This window comes from Coturnix japonica, unplaced genomic scaffold, assembly GCF_054131305.1.
Source record: "Coturnix japonica strain WE unplaced genomic scaffold, WE-NBRP24 Scf060, whole genome shotgun sequence".
Classification (NCBI taxonomy): domain Eukaryota; kingdom Metazoa; phylum Chordata; class Aves; order Galliformes; family Phasianidae; genus Coturnix; species Coturnix japonica.
In genome coordinates this window covers 789513-803717 of record NW_028188963.1, presented here as the reverse complement: position 1 = coordinate 803717, position 14205 = coordinate 789513, and the positions used below count along the sequence as shown (strand labels likewise).

General features: G+C 56.2%; 1 long non-coding RNA gene across 3 annotated transcripts in view; it reads right to left on the bottom strand.

Annotated features, from left to right (window-relative positions):
• Nucleotides 1-11507: 11507 nt before the first annotated feature.
• LOC146751943 (uncharacterized) overlaps nucleotides 11508-14205 on the bottom strand; it is a 13708-nt gene continuing 11010 nt past the window's right edge. The window contains exon 4 of one of the 3 annotated variants that reach the window (XR_014941105.1): nucleotides 11508-11818. This is a non-coding gene — a long non-coding RNA (uncharacterized LOC146751943). Of the gene's footprint in view, nucleotides 11819-13850; nucleotides 13887-14122; nucleotides 14189-14205 lie in introns of those variants that run through there. The other 2 variants (XR_014941106.1, XR_014941104.1) reach the window with 2 other exon arrangements.

The following is a 14205-nucleotide window of genomic DNA, read 5'->3' as shown; positions in this document are numbered from 1 at the left end:
GCAGCTATGGGGCTATATGGGGGTCTATGGGGGTCTATGGGGTCTCTATGGGGCAGTTATGGGGCTCTATGGGGCTCTATGGGGTCTATATGGGGCAGCTATGGGGCTATATGGGGCTCTATAGGTGTCTATGGGGTCTCTATGGGGCAGCTATGGGGCTCTATGGGGCTTTATGGGGCTCTATGGGGGTCTATGGGGTCTCTATGGGGCAGCTATGGGGCTATATGGGGGTCTATGGGGGTCTATGGGGTCTCTATGGGGCAGCTATGGGGCTATATGGGGCTCTTTGGGGGTCTATGGGGTCTCTATGGGGCAGATATGAGACTCTATGGGGTCTCTATGGGGCAGATATGGGGCTCTATGGGGGTCTATGGGGCTATATGGGGCTCTATGGGGCAGCTATGGGGCTATATGGGTCTTTATGGGTCAACAATGGGTCTCTATGGGGCTCTATGGGGTGTCTATGAGGCTCTTTGGGATCTATGGGGCTCTATGGGGCTCTATGGGGTTCTATGGGGCTCTATGGGACAACAATGGGGCTCTATGGGGCTCTATGGGGCAACAATGGAACTCTATGGGGTCTCTATGGGGCAGCTATAGGGCTCTATGGGGCTCTATGGGGGTCTATGGGGGTCTATGGGTCCTTATGGGGCAACAATGGGTCTCTATGGGGCTCTATGGGGGTCTATGGGGCTCTATGGGGCAGATATGGGACCCTATGGGGTCTCTATGGGGCAGCTATGGGGGCTATATGGGGCTCTATGGGGCTTTATGGGGCTCTATGGGGGTCTATGGGGCTCTATGGGTCCTTATGGGGCAACAATGGGTCTCTCTATGGGTCTTTATGGGGCTACAATGGGTTTCTATGGGTCTATGGGGGTCTATGGGGCTCTATGGGTCTTTATGGGGCAACAATGGGGCTCTATGGAGCAGATATGGGACTCTATGGGGTCTCTATGGGGCATCTATGGGGCATCTATGGGGCTATATGAGGCTCTATGGGGGTCTATAGGGGTCTATGGGTCCTTATGGGGCAACAATGGGTCTCCCTATGGGTCTTTATGGGGCTACAATGAGTCTCTATGGGTCTCTATGGGTCTCTATGGGGCTCTATGGGGCTCTATGGGTCTTTATGGGGCAACAATGGGGCTCTATGGAGCAGATATGGGACCCTATGGGGTCTCTATGGGGCAGCTATGGGGGCTATATGGGGCTCTATGGGGCAGATATGGGACTCTATGGGGTCTCTATGGGGCTCTATGGGTCTTTATGGGGCAACAATGGGGCTCTATGGAGCAGATATGGGACTCTATGGGGTCTCTATGGGGCATCTATGGGGCTATATGGGGCTCTATGGGGGTCTATGGGTCCTTATGGGGCAACAATGGGTCTCTATGGGGTCTCTATGGGGTAGCTATGGGGCTATATGGGGGTCTATGGGGCTATATGGGGCTATATGGGGCTCTATGGGTCTTTATGGGGCAACAATGGGTCTCTATGGGGCAGCTATGGGACTATTTGGAGCTCTATGGGTCTTTATGGGGCAACAATGGGTCTCTATGGGTCTCTATGGGGCTCTATGGGGGTCTATGGGGCTATATGGGGCTCTATGGGTCCTTATGGGGCAACAGTGGGTCTCTATGGGTCTCTATGGGGTGTCTATGGGGCTCTATGGGGTTTATATGGGGTGTCTATGAGGCTCTCTGGGGCTCTGTGGGGCTCCACGGGGTCTCAGTGGAGCTCTATGGGTCTCTATGGGATCTCTATGGGGCTCTATGGGGTCTCTCTATGGGGTCTCTCTATAGGGTCTCCCTATAGGGTCCCTGTATTTGTCTATGGGTCTCTCTATGGGTCTCTATGGGGTCCCTATGGGTCTCCATGGGGTCTATGGATCTCTATGGGTTTCTATGGGGTCTCTATGGGATCTCCCTATGGGGTCTCTATATGGGTCTATGGGTCTCCCTATGGGTCTCTATGGGGTCCCTATGGGTCTCCATGGGGTCTATGGGTCTTTCTATGGGACTCTATGGGTTTCTCTATGGGGTCTGTTTATGGGGTCTCTATGGGTCTCTCTATGGGTCTCCCTATGGGTCTCTATGGGTCTCTGTGGTGTCTATGGGTCTCTATTGGGTTTACTGGTCTATGGTGTCTCTGTGGGTCTCTCTATGGGTCTCTCTATGGGGTCTGTCTATGGGGTCTGTCTATGGGGTCTCTATGGGGTCTGTCTATGGGGTCTCTATGGGGTCTGTCTATGGGGTCTGTCTATGGGGTCTCTATGGGTCTCTCTATGGGGTCTCTCTATGGGACTCTATGGGGTCCCTATGTGTTTCTATGGGTCTCTATGGGCCTATGAGTCACTTGATGGGCTCTCTCTATGGGGTTCCCCTATAGGTCCTCTATGGGGTCTCTCTATTGGTCTTTGGTCTCCCTATGGGGTCTCTCAATGGGTCTATGGGTCTCCCTATGGGTCTCTATGGGGTCTATGGGGTCTCTATATGTCCCTATGGGTCCCTATGGGTCTCTATGGGTCTCCATGGGGTCTATGGGTCTCTATGGGGTCTGTCTATGGGGTCTCTATGGGTCTCTGTGGTGTCTATGGGTCTCTATTGGGTTTACTGGTCTATGGTGTCTCTGTGGGTCTCTCTATGGGTCTCTCTATGGGGTCTGTCTATGGGGTCTCTATGGGTCTCTCTATGGGACTCTATGGGTCAATATGGGTCTCTCTATGGGTTTCTATGGGGTCTCTCTATAGGGTCCCTATATTTGTCTATGGGTCTCTCTATGGGTCTCTATGGGGTCCCTATGGGTCTCTATGGGGTCTATGGGTCTCTATGGGGTCCCTATGGGTCTCCATGGGGTCTATGGGTCTCTATGGGTTTCTATGGGGTCTCTATGGGATCTCCTTATGGGGTCTCTCTATTGGTCTTTGGTCTCCCTATGGGGTCTCTCAATGGGTCTGTGGGTCTCCCTATGGGTCTCTATGGGGTCCCTATGGGTCTCCATGTGGTCTATGGGTCTCTATGGGTTTCTATGGGGTCTCTATGGGTCTCTGTGGTGTCTATGGGTCTCTATTGGGTCTACTGGTCTATGGTGTCTCTATGGGTTTCTCTATGGGCCTCTCTATGGGGTCTGTCTATGGGGTCTCTATGGGTCTCTCTATGGGACTCTATGGGTCAATATGGGTCTCTCTATGGGTTTCTATGGGGTCTCTCCATTGCCCTACACCACCTCCTATGGGATCTCTATGGGGTCTCTCTATAGGGTCTCTCTATAGGGTCCCTGTATTTGTCTATGGGTCTCTCTATGGGTCTCTATGGGGTCCCTATGGGTCTCCATGGGGTCTATGGGTCTCTATATGTTTCTATGGGGTCTCTATGGGATCTCCTTATGGGGTCCCCCTATTGGTCTTTGGTCTCCCTATGGGGTCTCTCTATGGGACTCTATGGGTTTCTCTATGGGGTCTGTCTATGGGGTCTCTATGGGTTTCTCTATGGGGTCTCTCTATGGGACTCTTTGGGGTCCCCCTATAGGTCCTCTATGGGGTCCCTCTATTGGTCTTTGGTCTTCCTATGGGGTCTCTCAATGGGCCTATGGGTCTCCCTATGGGTCTCTATTGGTCTCCATAGGGTCTATGGGTCTCTATGGGTCTCCTTATGGGTCTCTATGGGGTCTATGGGTCTCTATGGGTCCCTATGGGTCTCCATAGGGTCTATGGGTCTCTATGGGTTTCTATGGGGTCTCTATGGGATCTCCTTATGGGGTCTCTCTATTGGATCTCCCTATGGGGTCTCTCAATGGGGTCTCTATGGGACTCTATGGGTTTCTCTATGGGGTCTGTCTATGGGGTCTCTATGGGTCTCTCTATGGGTCTCCCTATGGGTCTCTATGGGTCTCTGTGGTGTCTATGGGTCTCTATTGGGTCTACTGGTCTATGGTGTCTCTGTGGGTCTCTCTATGGTGTCTCTATGGGGTCTGTCTATGGGGACTGTCTATGGGGTCTCTATGGGTCAATATGGGTCTCTCTATGGGTCTCTCTATGGGTCTCTATGGGGTCCCTATGGGTCTCCATGGGGTCTATGGGTCTCTATGGGTCTCTATGGGGTCTCTATGGGATCTCCTTATGGGGTCTCTCTGTTGGTCTTTGGTCTCCCTGTGGGGTCTCTCAATGGGTCTCTCTATAGGGTCCCTATATTTGTCTATGGGTCAATATGGGTCTCTCTATGGGTTTCTATGGGTTTCTATGGGGTCTCTCCATTGCCCTACACCACCTCCTATGGGATCTCTATGGGGTCTCTCTATAGGGTCTCTCTATAGGGTCCCTATATTTGTATATGGGTCTCTCTGTGGGTCTCTATGGGGTCCCTATGGGTCTCCATGGGGTCTATGGGTCTCTATGGGTTCCTATGGGTCTCTATGGGTCCCATGTCGCCCCATATCCCTCCAATCACATCACTCCATTCTCTTTATCACTTTATTCCCATCAACGCAACGTTTTGCCCCCTCCCCCCCCTCCCCCTCCGCCCCCAAAGCCCCCCACCCCCCCCCCCCTCCTCACAGTGACCAACGCTGACCCCAATGCCGCCCTATGGGCCGCCCCCCCCCCCCCCCGGCAGCTGCACCAGCACCGTCAGCACCGCAGCCACCCCGTCCTCGGTGGGTTCCAACGTCACCGCCCCCACCCCGACCCCCACCCCCACCCCACGCCGATGTGGGACCCCCCCGAGGGTCCCCATGTACCGCCCCACCCCCATAGGGCCCCCGGTGCGACCCCTGGGGGGCCATTGACCTACAACGGGTCCTACTGCTCCAGCACCACGGACAGCTCCTACACTGACAGCTTCAGGACCACGGACAGCTCCTACAGTGAAAGCTTCAGCACCACGGACAGTTCCTACACCGATAGCTTCGGGACCACGGACAGCTCCGACACCGACAACTTCAGGACCACGTACAGCGCCCACGGCAACAACTTCAGCACCACGGACAGCTCCGACACAACCATCAACTTCAGCACCACGGTCAGCTCCAACCCTACATACTGTTTCAGTACCGTGGACAGCTCCTACACTACAAATCGTTTCAGCACCGCGGACAGCGCAGCAGCCGCCAGTTTCAGGACCACGGACAGCTCCCGCAACAACAGGTTCGGCGCCACGAACTCGGGGTTCAGCACCACGGACAGCTCCATCAATGACAGATTCAGCACCACGGACAGTTCCGTCCGTAACCGATTCAGCACCGCGGACAGCTCCGCCAGCAACCGATTCAGCACCACGGACAGCTCCAACCCCAATAGCTCCACCAACCCCAGTCCCACTATCAGTCCCAGTATCACCAGTCTCACCCCCAATATCAGCCCCATCACCATCACCACCAGTGCCACCAACCCAACCACCACCAGTCCCAACAGTCCCATTAGTCCCATTTCCACCACCAAAGCTCCCAAGGACCCCATCAACCCCACCAGTCCCAGCCCCAGCATCAAAGATCCCACCAACCCCACCAGTCCCACCACCTCCAACCCCAATAGTCCCACCACCAAAGACCCCCCCAGTCCCATTCCCCCCAGTCCTACCAGCTCCAACCCCACCAGTCCCAACCCCACCACTAAAGATCCCTCCAACCCCACCAGCCCCTCCACCTCCGACCCCAATAGCCCCAATAGCCCCAGCCCCACCATAGACCCCACCAGCTCCAACCCCCCCAGCCCCACCACCCCCAATAACCCCACCAGTCCCAGCCCCACCACCTCCAACCCCTATAGTCCCATTCCCACCACTAAAGATCCCTCCAATCCCACCAGTCCCAGCCCCACCAGCTCCGACCCCCCCAGCCCCACCACCCCCAATAACCCCCCCAGTCCCACCCCCACCCCCAAAGCTCCCCCCAAGGCCCCCCCCCCACCCCCCCACCCCCCTCTCGAAGGCAACGGTGACGGTGGCGAAAGGCCTTGACGCCATTTGGGTCATCTCTTGGAGATGGCGGCGCTGCTGCCGCCTGGCGTCCCAGCCCTGCTTGGCCTTCCATAGCAACACGCACAGGGCCAAGAAGAGGAAGAAACAAGAGAAGAAGACGGAGAAGAAAACAAAGAGGTCGATGTGGGCCTGATCCTGCCTAAAGAACAGCAAACCTTGAGCCGGGCCGTCGGAACCAGCCAGAACCACAAGGTAGAACCGAGTGGATTTGAGTGGGTGAAGCTGGTGGGGGTAAGTGAGAACCAGGCGGTCGCGGATGTCGCGGATCACCAGCGCCGGCCATGGGTCGCGCACTGTGACGTAGGTCACCAGGCCCGAAGCTCGTTCCTCGCGGAGATATGGGGCGGGGGACGGGGGCGGGGGGGAGGTGGGGGGGGCTGGGGGGCTGTGGTTGGGGGGGTGGCGGTGCCTGGGGTTGGGGGAGGGGTTGGCATCATTGGGGGGGTGGAAGGGGGTGGGGTGGTCAAAGTTGGGTTGGTTGTAGACGTTGAGGTGGTCAATGGTGGGGTGGTCAAAGTTGGGTTGGTAGATGTTGGGTTGGTCAATGTTGGGTTGGTAGATGGGTTGGTCAATGTTGGGTTGGTCAATGTTGGGTTGGTAGACGTTGGGTTGGTCAACATTGGGGTGGTCAATGTTGGGTTGGTCAAAGTTGGGTTGGTCAATGTTGGGTTGGTCGATGTTGGGTTGGTAGATGGGTTGGTCAGTGGTGGGGTGGTCAATGTTGGGTTGGTAGATGGGTTGGTCAACATTGGGGTGGTCAATGTTGGGTTGGTAGATGGGTTGGTCAACGTTGGGGTGGTCAATGGTGGGTTGGTCAATGTTCGGTTGGTAGATGGGTCGGTAGATGTTGGGTTGGCCATCGTTGGGTTGGTAGATGTTGGGTTGGTCAATGTTGGGTTGGTCATAGAAATTGGGGTAGTCACCATTGGGTTGGTCATAGAAGTTGGGGTGGCCATCATTGGGTTGGTAGACATTGGGATAGTCATCATTGGGTTGGTAGACATTGGGATAGTCATCATTGGGTTGGTAGACGTTGGGTTGGCCAACGTTGGGTTGGTCAATGTTGGGTTGGCCATTGTAGGGTTGGCCATCATTGGGTTGGTCAATGTTGTGGGGCTGGGTGACAGAAGACCCCAACTTGGGGGGCTGGGTGGGAGAGGAGCCCAACTTATGGGGCTGGGTGGGAGATGAGTCCAACTTATGGGGCTGGGTGGGAGAGGAGCCCAACTTATGGGGCTGGGTGGGGTAGGAACCCAACTTGGGGGGTTGGGTGGGGTAGGAACCCAACTTATGGGGCTGGGTGGGGTAGGAGCCCAACTTATGGGGCTGGGTGGGGTAAGAGCCCAACTTGGGGGGCTGGGTGGGGTAGGAGCCCAACTTATGGGGCTGGGTGGGGTAGGAGCCCAACTTGGGGGGCTGGGTGGGAGAGGACCCCAACTTGGGGTGCTGGGTGGGAGATGAGCCCAACTTATGGGGCTGGGTGGGGTAGGAACCCAACTTATGGGGCTGGGTGGGGTAGGAGCCCAACTTATGGGGCTGGGTGGGGTAGGAACCCAACTTATGGGGCTGGGTGGGAGAGGAGCCCAACTTATGGGGCTGGGTGGGGTAGGAACCCAACTTGGGGGGTTGGGTGGGGTAGGAACCCAACTTATGGGGCTGGGTGGGGTAGGAGCCCAACTTATGGGGCTGGGTGGGGTAAGAGCCCAACTTGGGGGGCTGGGTGGGGTAGGAGCCCAACTTATGGGGCTGGGTGGGGTAGGAGCCCAACTTGGGGGGCTGGGTGGGAGAGGACCCCAACTTGGGGTGCTGGGTGGGAGATGAGCCCAACTTATGGGGCTGGGTGGGGTAGGAACCCAACTTATGGGGCTGGGTGGGGTAGGAGCCCAACTTATGGGGCTGGGTGGGAGAGGAGCCCAACTTATGGGGCTGGGTGGGAGAGGAGCCCAACTTATGGGGCTGGGTGGGGTAGGAGCCCAACTTGGGGGGCTGGGGGGGAGAAGAAGACCCCAACTTATGGGGCTGGGGGGGAGAGGAGCCCAACTTATGGGGCTGGGTGGTTGGAGGGCGGACATAGAGGTGCTGGAGGAGCTCGTAAGGAAACTCGTCGGCGTCGGGGTAATTAATGGCATCGGGGTAATTAATGGCATCGGGGTAATTAATGGTGTCGGGGTAATTAACGGCATCGGGGTAATTAACGGTGTCGGGGTAGTCAGGGTAATTAACATTGGGGACCCCAAAATGGGGGGATTTGGCCCCAAAATCAGGGGATTCGGCCTCAAAATGGGGGGATTCGGACCCAAAATTGGGGGATTCGGACCCAAAATTGGTGGATTCAGACCCAAAATGGGGGGATTCGGACCCAAAATTGGGGGATTCGACCTCAAAATGGGGGGATTCGGACCCAAAATTGGGGGATTTGGCCTCAAAATTGGGGGATTCTGACCCAAAATGGGGGGATTTGGCCCCAAAATTGGAAGATTCGGCCCCAAAATGGGGGGATTCAGACCCAAAATTGGGGGATTTGGCCCCAAAATGGGGAGACCCACCTTCATTTGATGACCCAAAATGGCGGCCCGAACCAGCACCAGAACCACCAGAACCAGCAGCAACAGCATCAACAGAACCACCAGAACCAGCACCAGTACCACCAACAGAACCACCAGAACCACCAGAACCAGCACCAACAGAACCAGAACCACCAGAACCACCAGAACCGACCCTACCCCCATCTATGGTACCACCAGAACCACCAGAACCAGAACCAGCACCACCAGAACCACCCCTACCACCAGAACCGCCAGAACCAACCCCACCAGAACCATCAGAACCAGCCCTAATCCCACCTATGGTACCACCAGAACCACCCCCACCCGCAACAGAACCATCAGAACCACCACTAACCCCACCTATGGTACCGCCAGAACCACCAGAACCACTCCTAACCCCACCAACAGAACTAACAGAACCACCAGAACCGGCCCTACCCCCAACAGAACCACCCCCACTAACAACACCAGAACTACCAGAACCAGCCCTAACCCCACCTATGGTACCAACAGCACCACCAGTACCATCAGAACCAGCCCTAACCCCACCTATGGTACCAACAGCACCACCAGTACCATCAGAACCAGCCCTAACCCCACCTATGGTACCACCAGAACCACCTCTACCCCCAACAGAACCACCAGAACCGCCCCTAACCCCATCTATGGTACCACCAGAACCTCCCCTAACCCCACCAGAACCATCAGAACCAGCCCTACCCCTATCTATGGGACCATCAGAACCACCCCCATCCCCAACAGAACCACCTCTAACCCCTCCAGAACCACCAGAACCAGCCCTAACCCCATCAGAACCATCAGAACCACCTCCACCCCCAACAGAACCACCCCTAATCCCACCAGAACCATCAGAACCGCCCCTAACCCCATCTATGTTACCAACAGAACCACCAGAACCACCCCTACCCCCAGGACCAGTACCATCAGAACCAGCCCTAACCCCACCAGAACCACCAGAACCAGCCCTAACCCCACCAACAGAACTAACAGAACCAACAGAACCATCAGAACCAGCCCTAATCCCACCTATGGTACCGCCAGCACCACCAGAACCGGCCCTAACCCCACCAGAACCACTCCTAACCCCATCAGAACCACCAGAACCAGCCCTAGTCCCACCAAAAGAACTAACAGAACCAACAGAACCATCAGAACCAGCCCTAACCCCACCAGAACCACCCTGAACCCGTCCAGAACCACCAGAACCAGCCCTACCAACAACACCAGCACCAGCAGAACCAGCCCTAACCCCACCAATGGCAACAGAACCACCAGAACCAGCCCCATCAGAACCATCAGAACCAGCCCTAATCCCACCAATGGCACCACCAGAACCACCAGAACCTCCCCTAACCCCACCAGAACCACCAGAACCCCCACCAACAGAACCAGAACCACCCCTACCCCCATCAGAACCAGCCCTAACCCCATCTACGGTACCACCAGAACCACCCCTAACCCCTCCAGAGCCATCAGAACCACCCCTAACCCCATCTATGGTACCATCAGAACCACTCCTAATCCCACCAGAACCATCAGAACCAGCCCTACCCCTATCTATGGTACCATCAGAACCACCTCTAACCCCACCAGAACCACCAGAACCGCCCCTAACCCCATCAGAACCAGCCCTACCCCCATCAGAACCACTCCTAATCCCACCAGTACCATCAGAACCAGCCCTACCCCTATCTATGGTACCATCAGAACCACCTCTAACCCCATCAGAACCACCAGAACCACCACTAACCCCATCTATGGTACCACCAGAACCACTCCTAACCCCACCAGAACCATCAGAACCACCTCTACCCCCACCAGAACCACCAGAACCGCCCCTAACCCCATCAGAACCACCCATAACCCCATCTATGGTACCACCAGAACCACCTCTAACCCCACCAGAACCATCAGAACCAGCCCTACCCCCATCTATGGTACCACCAGAACCCCCAGAACCACCCCTACCCCCAACAGAACCACCAGAACCAGCTCTACCCCCATCTATGGTACCATCAGAACCTCCCCTAACCCCACCAGAACCACCTCTAACCCCACCAGAACCATCAGAACCACCCCTACCCCCATCAGAACCACTCTTAATCTCACCAGAACCACCTCTAACCCCACCAGAACCACCAGAACCAGCCCTAACCCCACCAGAACCACCAGAACCGCCCCTAACCCCATCAGAACCATCAGAATCAGCCCTACCCCCATCAGAACCATCAGAACCCCCAGAACCACCCCTACCCCCAACAGAACCACCAGAACCAGCTCTACCCCCATCTATGGCACCACCAGAACCTCCCCTAACCCCACCAGAACCAGCCCTACCCCCATCAGAACCATCAGAACCAGCCCTAACCTCACCAGAACCAGCCCTACCCCCACCAGAACCACCCCTAACCCCACCAGAACCACCAGAACCCGCCCCTACCCCCATCCATGGCACCACCAGAACCTCCCCTAACCCCACCAGAACCACCTTTAACCCCACCAACAGAACCAGAACCACCCCTACCCCCATCAGAACCACCCCTAACCCCATCTACGGTACCACCAGAACCTCCCCTAACCCCACCAGAACCATCAGAACCAGCCCTAACCCCTTCAGAACCACCAGAACCAGCCCTAATCCCACCTATGGTACCACCAACACCATCAGAACCACCCTAACCCCACCAGAACCAGCCCTAACCCCATCAGACCCATCAGAACCACCTCTACCCCCAACAGAACCATCAGAACCACCTCTACCCCCAACAGAACCATCAGAACCACCTCTACCCCCAACAGAACCACCAGAACCGCCCCTAACCCCAACAGAACCATCAGAACCAGCCCTACCCCCATCTATGGTACCGTCAGAACCACCCCTAACCCCACCAGAACCCCCTGCCCCATTCCCCCCCACATCCCCCCTCTCACCCCCATCTCCCCCCACATCATCCCCCCCCACCCCGACCCGAACCAGGTGCCTCCCGGTTCCGGGTTCTACATCCACAATAAAAGTATCGTAAGACGTCGAGACGTAAAGGTCCACGGAACCGAAGGTGACGTCCAAAGTGACCCGAATATCCACGTTGGTGAATTTGGGTTGGACCCCAAAGAAAACGGTTCTGGATGCTGCCAAGGGGGGTCCGTGCTGGGGTGGGGGTGGGCAAGGGTTATATGGGGAGGGGTCAGGCAAAACTGCTGCTCGATGGGGAGGAGGCGATAACACTGACGGCCCGAAACGGGGTGACCGTGGAACGAGTCGCGGCACTTGGAGCACTGAAATGGGGGGAGAAATAGGGGGTTATTATGGGGGGCTATGGGGGGGTATATGGGGGTCTTATAGGAGGGATATGGGGCTATTTGGGGGGTATTTGAAGGGCTTTGGGGGGGTATAAGGGGGTCTTATAGGGGGGTTATGGGGGGTCATAGGGAGTTATGGGCCTATATGGGGGTCTTTGGGGGGTTATAGGGGGGTCTTTGGGGGTTATAGGGGGGTTATGGGGGATATGGGGAGGTTATGGGGGTCTTTGAGGGGGATCGATAGAGGTTTGGGGGGTATTTGAGGCATTATAGGGGGTTATGGGGGGATATGGGGGAATATAAGGGGTTATATGGGGGGATATGGAGGGGAAATAGGGGGGCATAGGGGGTTATGGGGGAAAATAGGGGGGTTATGGGGTGTTATGGGGGGTTATGGGGTGTTATGGGGGGCTATGGGGGGCTATGGGGGGGTTATGGGGGAGATAAGGGGTTATGGGTCATTGGGGAGGTTATAGGGGGGTTATGGGGGGATATATGGGGATATAAGGGGATATGGGGGGGTTATGGGGGTGTATGGGGGATATAAGGGGTTATTGGGGGGATATGGGGGGTTATGGGGGGATATGGGGGGGGAAATGGGGCCTATATGGGGGGTAATGGGGGGTTATAGGGGGGTTTATGGGGGGGTTATGGGGGGATATGGAGGGTTATGGGGGGAAATAGGGGGATATAAGGGGTCATGGGGGGATATGGGAGGTTATGGGGGAAATAGGGGGGTTATGGGGGGATATAGGGTGGGTATGGGGGTCTTTGGGGGTCTTATAGGGGTTATGGGGGTTTATGGGGTGTTATGGGGGAAATGGGGCTATGGGGAGTGTATGGGGGGTGTATAGGGGGATATAAGGGGTTATGGGGGGCTTATGGGGGGTTATATGGGGATATAAGGGATATGGGGGGGCTAAGGGGGATTGGGGATATATGGGGGGATACAGGGGGATATGAGGGTCTTTGGGGGGATATAGGGGGTTATGGGGCCTATATGGGGGTCTTTGGGGGGTTATAGGGGGGTTATGGGGGGATATGGGGGGGATATGGGGGGAAATAGGGGGGTTATGGAGGGATATATGGGGATATAAGGGGATATGGGGGGTTTTGGGGGGTATATGGGGGGAAATAGGGGGGTTATGAGGGGTTATGGGGCTATGGGGGGATATAAGGGGTTATGGGGGGGACATGGGGGGTTATGGGGGGTATAAGGGGTCATTGGGGGCGTTATAGGGGGTTATGGGGGGGATATGGGGGAATATAAGGGGTTATGGGGGCTATGGGGGGCTGTTGGGGGCTATGGGGGGGTTATGGGGGAGATAAGGGGGTTATGGGGTCATTGGGGAGGTTATAGGGGGGTTATGGGGGGCTATAAGGGGCTATGGGGGGTTATAGGGGGTATTTGGGGGGCGTTATGGGGGCTATGGGGGTGTATGGGGCACTTGGAGCACTGTAAGGGGGGAGAAAGAGAGGGGAGATATGGGGGGGATTTGGGGGGGATATGGGGCTATTTGGGGGGTATATGGGGGGCTTTGTGGGGCTATAGGGGGGATATAAGGGGTTCTATGGGGGGTTAATGGGGGGATATAGGGGGTTTATGGGGGGTTATAATGGGGTTATGGGGGGCTTTAAGGGGGTCATGGGGGGTTATAGGGAGGATACAGGGGGAAATAGGGGATAGAGGGGGTTATGGGGGGGATATGGGGGGTTATGGGGGGAAATAGGGGTTGGTAGGGGAAATAGGGGGGTTATGGGGGGGATATGGGGGGTTATGGGGTGTTATGGGGGGGATATGGGGGTCTTTGGGGGGTTATAGAGGGGTTATGGGGGTGTATGGGGGATATAAGGGGTTATGGGGGTATATGGGGGGGTTATGGGGTTGTATGGGGGTTATAAGGGGTTATGGGGCGGATATAGGGGGGCTATGGGGTGTTATGGGGTGTTATGGGGCGGATATAGGGGGGCTATGGGGTGTTATGGGGGTAACACTGACGGCCCGAAACGGGTGACCGTGGAACGAGTCGCGGCACTTGGAGCACTGAAATGGGGGGAGAAATAGGGGGGTTATTATGGGGGGCTATGGGGGTCTTATAGGGGGGGTTATGGGGCCTATATGGGGGGTATTCAAGGGGCTTTGGGAGGGTTATGGGGGGTGTATGGGGGATATAAGGGGTTATGGGGGGGATATGGGGGGTTATAGGGGGATATAGGGGTGTTATGGGGGCTATGGGGGGCTATGGGGTGTTATGGGGTGTTATGGGGGGCTATGGGGGGTTATGGGGGGTAACACTGACGGCCCGAAACGGGGTGACCGTGGAACGAGTCGCGGCACTTGGAGCACTGAAATGGGGGGGACA